The sequence below is a fragment of the Gymnoscopelus braueri genome (assembly GCF_963280865.1).
Source record: "Gymnoscopelus braueri genome assembly, chromosome: 11".
Taxonomy (NCBI): Eukaryota; Metazoa; Chordata; class Actinopteri; order Myctophiformes; family Myctophidae; genus Gymnoscopelus; species Gymnoscopelus braueri.
In genome coordinates this window covers 6,045,551-6,059,458 of record NC_137613.1, presented here as the reverse complement: position 1 = coordinate 6,059,458, position 13,908 = coordinate 6,045,551, and the positions used below count along the sequence as shown (strand labels likewise).

The 13,908-nt window shown below is 38.7% G+C and overlaps 1 protein-coding gene across 6 annotated transcripts in view; it reads right to left on the bottom strand.

Moving 5' to 3' along the window:
- The window catches only part of LOC308095965 (uncharacterized protein), a 93,947-nt gene extending 81,001 nt beyond the window's left edge, over nt 1–12,946 (bottom strand). For 2 of the 6 annotated variants that reach the window (XM_080443155.1, XM_080443160.1), the window contains exons 1-5: nt 12,807–12,946; nt 8,107–8,208; nt 7,663–7,731; nt 4,883–4,984; nt 4,457–4,525 (exon numbers count right to left, since the gene is read on the bottom strand). The gene's annotated coding sequence lies outside the window, so the exon portion shown is untranslated. Of the gene's footprint in view, nt 1–4,456; nt 4,526–4,882; nt 4,985–7,662; nt 7,732–8,106; nt 8,209–8,330; nt 8,389–12,806 lie in introns of those variants that run through there. The other 4 variants (XM_080443156.1, XM_080443158.1, XM_080443157.1 and 1 more) reach the window with 4 other exon arrangements.
- Nucleotides 12,947–13,908: the final 962 nt, after the last annotated feature.

Below are 13,908 nucleotides of genomic sequence, written 5' to 3'. Positions count from 1 at the left end.
GAATAGGAATGCTAAGATTCAAGTGGTTAAAGGGACACTTCACAAAAAAAAAAACTTTGTTTCAATGGATTAGTCACCCCATGGAGACTTGAATTCATTGGATATTTTTTAGTTTTTGTCTCATTCCTAAGACAATAATTTGATGACCAGTGGACCGGTAGGCAGCGGTTCCGGTAGGAGACACAACGCTGGAATTACAACTGTAAGACCCGGGATTTGAACCTGGGTCTTCCGCATGGGAGCCAAGAGGGAATCCCCATTTGGCAGGGGAGGTATTGGGCGTAGGTAGGAGCCTCAGGAAAATTCTACTTGTCAACCTGCTAGGTGTCCTACCTAACACCAGTAGTCCATGAGCCAGACAAGATTTCATTATCGAAAGAGTGGGCAAAACCAAAACTATATCAAATTGTTCATAGGGTCAATACGAGTAAATAAATATATGATAACCTTTCCACAGGAGCAGCTTTTTCATGGTTATCACACATTTTGTTATTTTCCCCATACGTACATGACAGGTGAAAAAATGACAACATTTAAAAAAGAGTTATCATAATGAAACTTCCTGAGTTGATTACTTACATGAAGACAATGATTTATCGTATTACAAGTTTTCTGAAATTGTATATTTAAATATGCAAATTAGGCATGTAGTCCATGAGCCAGAGCCCCAAAATTGAGCCAGATATTGAATATTCCCTCGTTAAAAACCTTTGACTCCAACATCTTAACAAAATGAAATAAGTATGTTGACTCTGGCTTTGTCCAATGTTCCAATGTTGATTCTGGAAAGTTATGCAAATGTGGGCATATTTTCCTAATGCCTAATTTGCATATTTAAATATACAATTTCAGAAAACTTGTAATACGATAAATCATTGTCTTCGTGTAAGTAATCAACTCAGGAAGTTTCATTATGATAACTCTTTTTTAAATTTTGTAATTTTTTCACCTGTCATGTACATATGGGGAAAATAACAAAATGTGTGATAACCATGAAAAAGCTACTCCTGTGGAAAGGTTATCATATATTTATTTACTCGTATTGACCCTATGAACAATTTAATATAGGTTTGGTTTTGCCCACTCTTTCGATAATCATTGCTCAATTTTTGGGCTCTGGCTCATGGACTACAGGGAAAAGACACTAGTATAGTCAGTATTAGTCAGTATTAGTCAGTATGAACACTTTGAAGATTCTTGCAGGGGCCCTCATACAAGGTCATTTCGATTATGCATGCTCCTCATGGTATCACAACACCACCAAGACCTCAAAAATAAGGCTCCAACCTTCCCAAAACAAACTAGTAAGGCTACTTCTTGGCCTCAAACTCACAACCCATCTAACCCCGGCTAACTTTGCTAGGGTTGGATGGCTCAGGGTTGAGGACAGAGTACAACAACTTGCAATGGGTCTAGTCTACAAGATACGACAACATTGGGATACCCATGTACCTGTCAAAATATTTTAAAAACGTAAATGAAGTCCACGATCACAACACCAGAGGCAGCTCCACGGATCATGTTCAACCCAGATTTGGCTCAACAAAGGGAATGAACTCTTTCTCATGCTATGCAACAAACATGTGGAATGCCCTACCAAAAGGAGTAAAGGAGTGTAAAACCCTACTCACTTTCAAAACTGCCCTAAAGAAACACCTTCAGGAGGCTGCAATTCCAAACTTTACCTCAAAAGTCATGAAATGTATCCATGAAGTGATTCACATGCATTTGTAAAATGCAGAAAAGTCCCTACATTCCATGAGGGTAGTTCCAAATTAATCCTGCTCCATTGTCCACCTACTGGTTGGATTGACATATTTGCACAGATTGCGTACAGGTAGGAGCCCGACACCCAGAACAACCAGAAAGATATGTCAAGATATGCTGTATTGTGTATCAGCAGGCTTTTATAGGCTCCAAGGCCTTGTTAAATAGTATGTTGTAAAGTAGTTTTTTTCCTGATCTATTAATATTGTAAAATGCCTTCAAACAAAATGACTGCTTATTAACAGGAAATATATTCTGATACCATGTTTTCACCCACTTCATATTCATGTTGAATGAATCTATGGATGTTTCTCAGGAGCATATTTTGAATTATCAATTTCTAATCAATGGAGCAATTATTTGTGATTTCTTGTCCACCTTTGGAGTTACATCATGGAAAGGTAACTACTGTACACAACCCAAACCTCTACCAAAGTGGTCTTGCCCTTTAAAATGCAGTATGGGCTAAGTAGAATACACTACTGTGTGCTATTCTTAATGAATAATCATCAATCAGCTGTGGAATGGCACACAAAAAGTTGTGCATTCTACAGCATGTACTTAAGCCATACTGCATTTAGGCTGTATGGGCTTATAGAACAATATTCCTGATGCTTTGAGGTGTAGAGATATTAGGCCTACCTGAGAATCAATAGATTCCCTATGAATAGAAAGTGGATGGGTAAAACATAGTGTATTCCCTGTTATTAACACATTGACTGCCAGAGTTTATTCATAATGTACTCACCCCTGTGCCAGCAATTTGCGTGTTTTTTAATTTTTTTGTTTTGTAATTTTTCATTCAAATACATTCTCTGATTGTGTTGTCAAGCACCTACGATTGTTCCACCAGTAGAGAGCAGCACATCCAAACATTGATCACCTCGCTCACCCCCTCCCAAACAGGCCCACGTCATATCCGGTCATTCAAAGGATGTGACGTTTTCGACAATTCCCGGCCCGCTGATCGGCCTGAAAACGACGTGATACACTACGACGATGGCTGTTAGTCACCCGGACCAAAGAAAATAGAAGTTGAGCTGTCCGTTTGTCTTTTCTACCGTGTGAAAAACCGTGTTTTTCCTTATTCTGGCCGAAAATCACCGGAGAAAAACAACGTGACCCGGAAATGATTTTTTTTTTTTACATCCGGCTCCGGGTGAGTGTGACGTAAGTGGAAAACGAAAGTGTTGATGAGAAATAAACACAGCCGTGCGATCACAGATTAAACAATGAAAATTCAAAAGAACGTGTAAACAGGCTCTTATGAATCCTGGCACTCAAGCGATGGATTTGAAAGAACGTGTAGACGGGATCTTGGCACTGTATGTGTTAAGCAGTAATTTTTTTGTATTTGTAGGCATTTTACAGTATTACTAGATAAGGATTAGAAGTAACTTGGAAAAAAATACTTTGATATTTCTTCCTTTAACAAGGCCTAAGAGCCTATAAAACCCTGCTGATTCACAATACAAGCTTATATACGTTTCTGGTTGCTTTGGGGTGTAGGGGTCCTACCTGTAGACAATCTGAGCAAATATGATGTAAATCAAACCAGTCGGTGGAAAACAGTGCAGGATTAACTTGGCACTCCCTTTTTCAGAAGGTGGGGACATTTCTGCATTTCTTGGCAAGTAAATAGTTTGATGGTTGATAGTATAGATGACAAGTCAAAGTTGTCAAGGTCAGGTTTTGTTCTACCTCTGACCAAAATCACAAGTGAATATTGCTCAGAAAACTTTACTTTTTGCTATTTCCGCCTCTAATAAGGCCTTATATTATGTAAAAGTCTGCTGATTCTTTTACATGGAACCAAATATTCTGGTTGCTTTAGGACGTAGGCACACTACCTGTAGACCATCTGTGCAAGTAAGTATGATGTAAAAACAATGAGCAGGTAGAAAATGAGAAAGGATTGACTTGGAACTCCCCTTTTCAGGTAGGCATTCTTTTGCAATGGTGAGTCACTTCATGGATGATTTTCATGACTTTTGCAATAAAAGTAAAACTTCTGACCATTCATTTCATGAAGAGGACATCTTAAAGATATGAAAAAACAATGTTAACTTTAGTTCTACCCCTGATAGAAGAGTAGGACCAGTATTACATGTGAATATTCCTCAGAAAAGTCAACTTTTTGCTATTTCCGCCTATAATAAGGCCTTAAATAAAAGGCTGCTGATTCACAATATAACCAAATGTTCTGATTGTTTTGGGATCTAGGGACACTACCTATAGACTATACTACTATATACTGTACAAGTATAATGTAAAAACAACCAGCAGGTATAAATGACAAAAGATTGACTAGGAACTCCCTCTTTCAGGGTAGGCGTTTTTTTTTGCCCATATGTAGTGAATCACTTCATGGGTCAATTTCATGACCTTTGCAGTAAAAGCAAAACTTGTGACAATCCATTTCATGAAGGGGACATCCTAAAGATATGAAAAAACGATGTCACGTTTTGTTCTACCCCGGGGAGGGGTATAGTCAACTTTTGGGCTTTTGGTTCCTGCACTAATATAGTTTTCACATTGTGAATTGCACTAAACTAATGGTGCCTCATATGATAGTAGCTTACTGTACTAGGAAGTAGGATAGAATGATTTATAATAGTACAGTAGGATGTTATTAATCAGTAAATATTTTAAGCTTCATACATGATATTATTGATCAGTATAAACTCACCTACTGAAGTAGAAGTCTCTGTGGTTGAGGAGATACGAGAGAAGTGACACAACCAGGGAGGAGCTGCTTCTGATGACACACACACACACACACACCTGTACAGTACATGACATGACTCAAACAAAATGGCTGTTTCAAAGAAACCGCATGTGTTTCGACTCAGCCAGCCAGAAGAAGAAGAATACATGAGTCGCAACAAGTAAGCCTACGTTATTGTTCCTCCAGGTGAGGAAAATAAAACATTTTAAAAATGAAAAGACTTAAAGTCTTTTCTCTATATTATAATACTTTTGAGCCGTGCTCCTAGAAGTATTTTTATTTTGTTCTTGGAGTGTTGCCACTCATGAGCAAGTTGAGTAGTACAAGTACAAAACTCTGCAGAAACACATTGGTTGTTTGACTCGAGAGCAAAACAATCAAAGTTACCTGGTAGCTGGAGCAGTTGTGTAGTTGTTTGTGGTGTTTGTCTAACAGCCAGTCAGTGTCTGTTGGAGTGAAGTGTTGATGTCTGTGTGTGTTGATAAAACCCTATTGGAACAAAGAGACACATTCATAGTTTTAATGATTAAACTCCTCTCTCCTTTGAGGAAGTAGGAACATGATAATTCATATTATTTTACAAATAATATGAAATATACAAAAAAACATACCTGTCATGAATAAAAGCAAAACGTCAAATTAAACAAGTAAGGAAGATATGAATCAAACAAACATGATCAACGATCACTAGGGTCCTTCGCTGGTGACTTCAGTCCAAAACATCTTGATCAGAGCTAATGTATGAAAGTAAACACATTTACATATCATCTGAGGCTATCATAATTATACTGATTAAATCATTATCAATTCCATTTGTAATGTCATGACAGAGAACATGGTGAAGGACACCTACCTGTTCAACAAGGAGGAAGTAACAACAAAGAAATAAAGGTGTAGGATGAATTCATAGGGCAGAGGGAGGAGGGGTTAAGGAGGGGAGGGGCACACAGTAAACCAGTGGTTCTCAACCAGTGGGTCGGGACCCCCTGACATGATTTTGGGGGGGTCCCCAGAGATGATAGTGAAGTGACAATTTAAGGACTTTTTAATACCACAAAGAAAGAAAGAAAAGAAAAAAGAGCATTATATTGCATCAAAAGTCACCAACAAACTATACTATAACAACTGGCCAAATTGTTACATTATATAAGAAAGAGGCAAAACATTTGAAAATAGCCGATCTACAAGCTCACGACGCTGTGAGCTTGTAGATCTGCTATTTTCACAATATTTTTCTATGGAACCGAGTCAAACTAAATGTAATGTCTCAACTCCATTTCCTGCGCTCCCTTTGGGACATAATACATGTGTGTGATATACGATACATCTAGTCTTTGAATGTGGAATTCACTACACACAATACACAGCCAGGTGTGGCGCACGCACACGCACACACACACACACGCACACGCACACACACACACACACACACACACGTACACTAGACAAAAGGTTAAAACAGCACATTTTAACAACAAGGCCGTTCAAAGAGCTTAAAAAAAGAATACAGGGAAGGTGGGCACTAGAGAAATGTGGGCATCATCTTCAGTAGGGGTTAAGTGTCTTGATCAGCGTCACTTTGACACATTGCTGAGAGCCAGTGGTAACTAAATACATTTACTCAGGTACTGTACTTTACTGGAGTATTTCCAATTTTCAGTAGTTTTACTTCAACTCCACGACATCTCAAAGGCTAATATTGTACTTGTACTTCACTACAATTATTTGAAAACTTTAGTTACTAGTTACTTTGTAGATTTTGATTATAATTAACATACATCAACTTCTTCAGTCCTATATACATTTTGGCCATTTGAAAATAGCCGATCTACAAGCTCACAATGCGTTGAGATGCGACGCATTGTGAGCTTTATACATTTGAAAACTTGTGAAATGGGACATATTCTGCATAATGAGTACTTTCTACTTTTGGTACTTTAAGTACATTTGATGAGAGTACCTGCAGGGGTGGCACCAAACCTTTGTGTGATAGATTTTTTTTTTTACATTAACCATTTGAACCCTATTCTGAGGAGTACTTTAGCCAAAAATAGCAGATCTACAAGCTCACAATACCTTGCACTTGCGAGGCGTTGAGAGCTTGTAGATCGACTATTTTTGGTGTAGACAGTGGTGTCAAAAGTACTCACTTTTTTTACATAAGTAAAAGTATCAATACTGCAATATAGAAATACTCTGTTACAAGTAAAAGTCTGGAACTCTAAATTTACTTGAGTAGAAGTACAAAAGTATTGGTATCAAAATATACAAAAAGTACAAAAGTAGAAAGTACTCATTATGCAGAATGTCCCATTTCACAAGTTTTCATATGTATAAAAAGTATACAAATGTTTTGAAAATAGCAGATCTACAAGTTCACAATGCGTTGCATCGTCGTATTGTATTGTGAACTTGTAGATCGGCTATTTTCAAATGGCCAAAATGCATATAGGGCTGAAGTGGTTAATGTATGTTTTGTAATAATAATCAAAATCTACAAAGTAACTAGTAAATCAAGTTTTCAAATAATTGTAGTGGAGTAAAAGTACAATATTTGCCTCTGAGATCGAGTGGAGTAGAAGTAAAAGTATTGAAAATTGGAAATACTCCAGTAAAGGAAAAATACCTCAACATTGTACTTAAGTAGTAAGTACAGTACTTAAGTAAATGTACTTAGTTACTTAGGGATCTAGGGACACTACCTATAGACTATACTACTATACTACTATATACTGTACAAGTATAATGTAAAAACAACCAGCAGGTATAAATGACAAAAGATTGACTAGGAACTCCCTCTTTCAGGGTAGGCGTTTTTTTTTGCCCATATGTAGTGAATCACTTCATGGGTCAATTTCATGACCTTTGCAGTAAAAGCAAAACTTGTGACAATCCATTTCATGAAGGGGACATCCTAAAGATATGAAAAAACGATGTCACGTTTTGTTCTACCCCGGGGAGGGGTATAGTCAACTTTTGGGCTTTTGGTTCCTGCACTAATATAGTTTTCACATTGTGAATTGCACTAAACTAATGGTGCCTCATATGATAGTAGCTTACTGTACTAGGAAGTAGGATAGAATGATTTATAATAGTACAGTAGGATGTTATTAATCAGTAAATATTTTAAGCTTCATACATGATATTATTGATCAGTATAAACTCACCTACTGAAGTAGAAATCTCTGTGGTTGAGGAGATACGAGAGAAGTGACACAACCAGGGAGGAGCTGCTTCTGATGACACACACACACACACACACACACACACACACACACACCTGTACAGTACATGACATGACTCAAACAAAATGGCTGTTTCAAAGAAACCGCATGTGTTTCGACTCAGCCAGCCAGAAGAAGAAGAATACATGAGTCGCAACAAGTAAGCCTACGTTATTGTTCCTCCAGGTGAGGAAAATAAAACATTTTAAAAATGAAAAGACTTAAAGTCTTTTCTCTATATTATAATACTTTTGAGCCGTGCTCCTAGAAGTATTTTTATTTTGTTCTTGGAGTGTTGCCACTCATGAGCAAGTTGAGTAGTACAAGTACAAAACTCTGCAGAAACACATTGGTTGTTTGACTCGAGAGCAAAACAATCAAAGTTACCTGGTAGCTGGAGCAGTTGTGTAGTTGTTTGTGGTGTTTGTCTAACAGCCAGTCAGTGTCTGTTGGAGTGAAGTGTTGATGTCTGTGTGTGTTGATAAAACCCTATTGGAACAAAGAGACACATTCATAGTTTTAATGATTAAACTCCTCTCTCCTTTGAGGAAGTAGGAACATGATAATTCATATTATTTTACAAATAATATGAAATATACAAAAAAACATACCTGTCATGAATAAAAGCAAAACGTCAAATTAAACAAGTAAGGAAGATATTAATCAAACAAACATGATCAACGATCACTAGGGTCCTTCGCTGGTGACTTCAGTCCAAAACATCTTGATCAGAGCTAATGTATGAAAGTAAACACATTTACATATCATCTGAGGCTATCATAATTATACTGATTAAATCATTATCAATTCCATTTGTAATGTCATGACAGAGAACATGGTGAAGGACACCTACCTGTTCAACAAGGAGGAAGTAACAACAAAGAGATGAAGGTGTAGGATGAATTCATAGGGCAGAGGGAGGAGGGGTTAAGGAGGGGAGGGGCACACAGTAAACCAGTGGTTCTCAACCAGTGGGTCGGGACCCCCTGACATGATTTTGGGGGGGTCCCCAGAGATGATAGTGAAGTGACAATTTAAGGACTTTTTAATACCACAAAGAAAGAAAGAAAAGAAAAAAGAGCATTATATTGCATCAAAAGTCACCAACAAACTATACTATAACAACTGGCCAAATTGTTACATTATATAAGAAAGAGGCAAAACATTTGAAAATATGTATGTATATATATATTATATATATATAAATATTCCATTGGAAAAAAGAGCAGACTAAGTAAAAGGTGAAAGGTCAAATTTACTATTGACGGTTTAAGTGGTTAAATGTCTGAAAACACACATTAACATGAATCCAACACAACACTGATGATAGTGATGTCATAGAGACACACAGGGACTACAAAATCCACGCCCACAATTGAGACAGTGCACCCACACAAGGTCCGTTAGAACGATGTACTGCTGCTGTCAATGCAATCTCTATGAGAGGATATAAGAGTTAGCCTACTTCTAAAATGATCCTGCATGAACTGGAGACGATATAGAGTTGAATAAAAAATATGTTTCCAAATGTATAGAGTGTCATTATCAACATATCTTCTTGTTTTCTCAATAGTTGATGTGTTTCACATTTAATTTGCCACTTGAATGGATTACCCATAACTAGACCATACCCGGTGAAGTGCGCAGGCAAAAGTAGTTGCGTTACAGGGTGATTAACATTAGAAACAGTAGAAAATCAGTAAAAAAGCATATTGTAAGTGTACTCAGTGTTACTGTGAAACTGGGCCTAAGTGGGCCTGGCCGAGTTTATGCGGGGCAGAAACGCGCGCAATTTTTTTACATAAATTAATTATACGCGTGTGCGTGCCGTGCGTGTGGGAGGAACTGGGGGGGAATTGTTATAGTATACCCTCCAAAAAAATCTAGAACACACCACTGGTAGAGTATGTTAATACGATATAACTTATACAATTGGGGTGGTTGTATTTGGTCTCCCTGCTTTTCTATTGAGACAAAGCTCATTAAATTTATCCCCTGAGCAAGCAAGCAGGCTCTATGAGCTCAATGGTAAAAAATGTCAGCGCTTGCGCAAGAAACCGGGTTCAAATCCGGGGTAGAAGAGGAAAGTTACATCATGATCAAGCGACACTAGAAACACAGATATTGACCAAATCATCAGCAAGTTACGTGGGAGCTTACTATAATGCAGTAACATGCCAGCACAAGCCATCATAAGCAGGCATGTGCTTTACAATATAACCAAACCATTCAGCAGTGGAAAATATAGATGACTAGATTTTCAGCCTGCTATGTGGTGTTCAAATCCAGTCCTATCGGCTGATCAGAGCAATGGTCACCGAGTTATGGCCATTTGAAATGTTAGACACTGCTGTATCACTTCTGTAGTGCCACATAATGTGTGCAAATTATAACAAATTTTGTGTGACTATTGTCATGGCAGATCCCTGACCATTGTTTGTGCCATGTTTTTTTTTTTGGTTCAGCTTCCCAACTTTTCACCCAAATACCTATTTTTTCTGAAATCCCTCCTGTCTAACTGATTAGTGGCAGTGCCCACCTAGCTGTAATTGCCATGGGGTGGGGGTGGGGGCAGGGATCTGCAGGTATTTGTGAGTGAATCTCACCAAAAGAGTGTGAAGCTTGTCTCAAAACTGAATGCGTGTGTTGGTTTGATTGAAATGGATTGAATTTTTTATAAGGCAAAAAATGTAAAACATCACCACAATTACATTTATAATACTTTGTCTAAAAGGTCTGTCCAATTATTTTTTACTTAAAGTCACAAATAAATAATTTGTCTTTGCAGAATGCAAAACACATTTGTAAATCATGGAAATACATTTGTAAATCATGTCACATTCAATCACATTCACAAATAATTTGAGACAAATCTCTCCCCATATTTAGTTTAGTGCAATTTGACAATGTGGTGACTCTCTAGCCCTGAAACATGACTGTCATACCATGACAGTCATGGTGCCGAGTCCCCCTGGTCTAAAGTTGTGTTCGATTTTTCACATTGCCATCTCTCACATAAACATAAACGTTCAGATTTCAAATATAAAGTGCTTACCACCGAGCCAAGGATGTTACAAGGCGATGCGGACCGCGATGAGTACCCGTATCTCCCGTATTGTTCAATAAAAAGCATTTTAATCCCATCGCCGGCCATTTTCTTTTTTTTTTCTTTTGTAATGTATCAGAGTGCAATACACCTCCCAACCATTAGTGTCGCATGGTGACATGGAGACAATTTGGAGAAAATAACCATGGCTAGTGACTCAGTCTCGTGAACCATAAAAATGCAATAGAGACTTTGTTATTGAATGTGTCTCTCTAATAGACTGCATATGTTGTAACTGCTGTCATCGTCTACAAGTTAATAATTTGTTTTATTTCTCTAAAGTCCAAGTTCATAATTAAGAAGTTATTCAAGTCACATTTGTGTACATTATTTCATGGTTATTTGTGAAGTTGTTGTAATGCTTTTATTTTGAAGTATCAAAGTCACGTTCTGTGTCTCATTGGTCTGCTCTCATGTGAATGGGGTTCACACGACTTTGTCATTAAGCAGCAGCAGCAAGGTGCAGAAGCTCCGTGTCATGTTGGTCACAAGAGACTGTCTAAACTTAAAGTTATAAGAAAGGTTATGGTCTAAGTTATAAGAAAAGTCTATAAGGACCTGAAGACTGAAGAGTACTCCCTTTATGTGTAGCATGATGCAGCCAACGAGGTATTTGTTTGTTTGAATTGTCTGTATTTTTACTTTGGTAAAATGTGTCCAATTTACATGTGCATGGTCTTCTGTGTTAACAGGGATGAGCTGTAGGGGGTGCTACGGGGGGTCGGCGACCCCTTAGTTCTGGCGCTGGCTGGGGGGCTGGGAGCTCCAGTCCACATGCACGCGCGAGCACGCACCGTCAGCTGCGGTCTTAACACCTTAAAGTTTAAACAATAGCCTCTCAAGGTTCGCGCCGTCAGCGGCGAGCCGTTCTCAATAGCGTCTACCTGGCTGCTTTACATAACATTAGGCTACTCGAAAAAAGCCATGGACTTGAATTGAATGTGTACATTCCTCTCACAATGAGAGACAACAGTCTCTGCACTGCAGAGTGTGAAGGGGATCGCTTAGAAGAGGAGTTCTCTGAGACAAGACAAAGACAAGTTGTCTGATTATTTTAAGTACTTATGTAAATAATAGGATATAATTACATTAAAAATCACATGTTGAATACAGTATTTCAACTAGCACTGAGCTGATTGGCTATGTGCACATGCGTGCACGTGACGTCAGAAAATATAGCCCCCCTAGTTCAAAAATCCACAGCTCATCACTGTGTGTTAATGTAACAAATCCAAAAGATGGATTTGGAGGATTGAAGTCACCTTCAAATAAATCAGTAGCAAGGAAACCACTTGTGTCTGTCTGTGCTTGGAGGGAGTTACATATGTTTTATGCTGCCTAAGGCGGCATAAAACAAAACAACTTAAACCATATACTGTACTTAGTTGACTGTATTCCCCAGGGCTCTATAATTGGCACTCCTGTTTTCTCTGTACACCAAATAACCGAAAAGGGCCGATCTACAAGCTCACAACATGCATGATAACGTTACTTGTGACACGTTGTGACACGTTGTGAGCTTGTGTCAAGTAAAGTACAGATCCTCAGAATCTGTACTTAAGTACAGTACTCAAGTAGATTTACTCCGTTACTGTCCACCACTGAGGCCTACAGTACACTCGCTCAATGCAGAATGCTCAATTTTTTTTCTTCTTCAGGCCGTTTGCCCCCCCCAGGTTGGTGCCCTGCGACACACACACACACACACACACACACACACACACACACACACACACACACACACACACACACACACACACACACACACACACACACACACACACACACACACACACACACACACACACACACACACACACACACACACACACACACACACACACACACACACACACACACACACACACACACACACACACACACACACACAGCCTTAACAACACTATTCTAGCCTAAAACATTCTTAAAGCTAACATTTCGAGGCACAGAAGCAGTAGTATTTATTTATTTCAATACTTACAGTTGAATAATTTCCGGAAATGTCCCCAATGTTCTGTGCGATATCGATATATTATTTAACTCTATAGAATCTTCGCTCCATCCGCCATTGCTACAACGCTGGGTTATGCGTAGGCCTACAGTACACTCGCTCAATGCATCGTCTCGGCCAGCTTTGTTTTGTAAGTGTGGTGCGTATATGTACCGGAAGTTGGGTTGAGAGCTGGTTAAGTCCCGGGAAAGACGCACTGTGATTGGCCAGTAGTCACTTTGAGTGGCAGTTGGGGCTTCTTCTTCTTCTTCTTCGTTTGGCTTTCCGGCAGTCTAGACGCCCTTCGGCGTATTGCTGCCTCACACTGTTCGTGTTAGGTACTGCTCACTTTAACTATAGCCTTACACCTTATGGTTTTGATTGATTGATTGATTGAAATTTTTATTAGGCAAAAGAATGTAAAACAACACAGTTACATTTATAATGCTTTTGTCTAAAAGGTCCGGCCAAAAAAGTCCTTGCGGACTTGTTTCCGTTGGGGTCCTTGAGTTAATTTCATAGACATATATAGTAGCAACCAAACAGTTCAAAAATCAACATGAAAATACAGATAATACAGAAAAAGTACCACTATGTACAAAAAAAAGCATTTAAAAATATATGTACAAAAAGAAAGGGGGGGGGGAAGCATGGAAAAATAAAAAATTATATACAAAAAAAGCATGAGGAAATACAAAATATGTACAAAAAGAGGAGGGGGGGGGGTCGTCTGTCTACAGGGAAACTGGTACTAGCTCCTCTTTCGGCCTCCAGAAAGATGGGTTTTTAGGGCTGTTTTGAATGAGCCCAGCGAACTGCATTTTTTGAGGGATGGGGTTAGACTATTCCATTTCACCATTCCATGGTGCATGCCTGTGTCCACAAGGAACTCCATAACAGCTTTCACCACTGCATTTTGCTTTTCCTCCGGGTTCAGTATATTCCTCAGTGAGATGCACGTCATCCCTGCATCCAGTACTGCAGTGAACAGCACACTCCTCTCCATTTCATATTTGGCACATTCCATAAACACATGCTGTACAGTCTCTTCAGTTCCACATTCACACAGTCCATCTCCATGTTTCCCAATTCG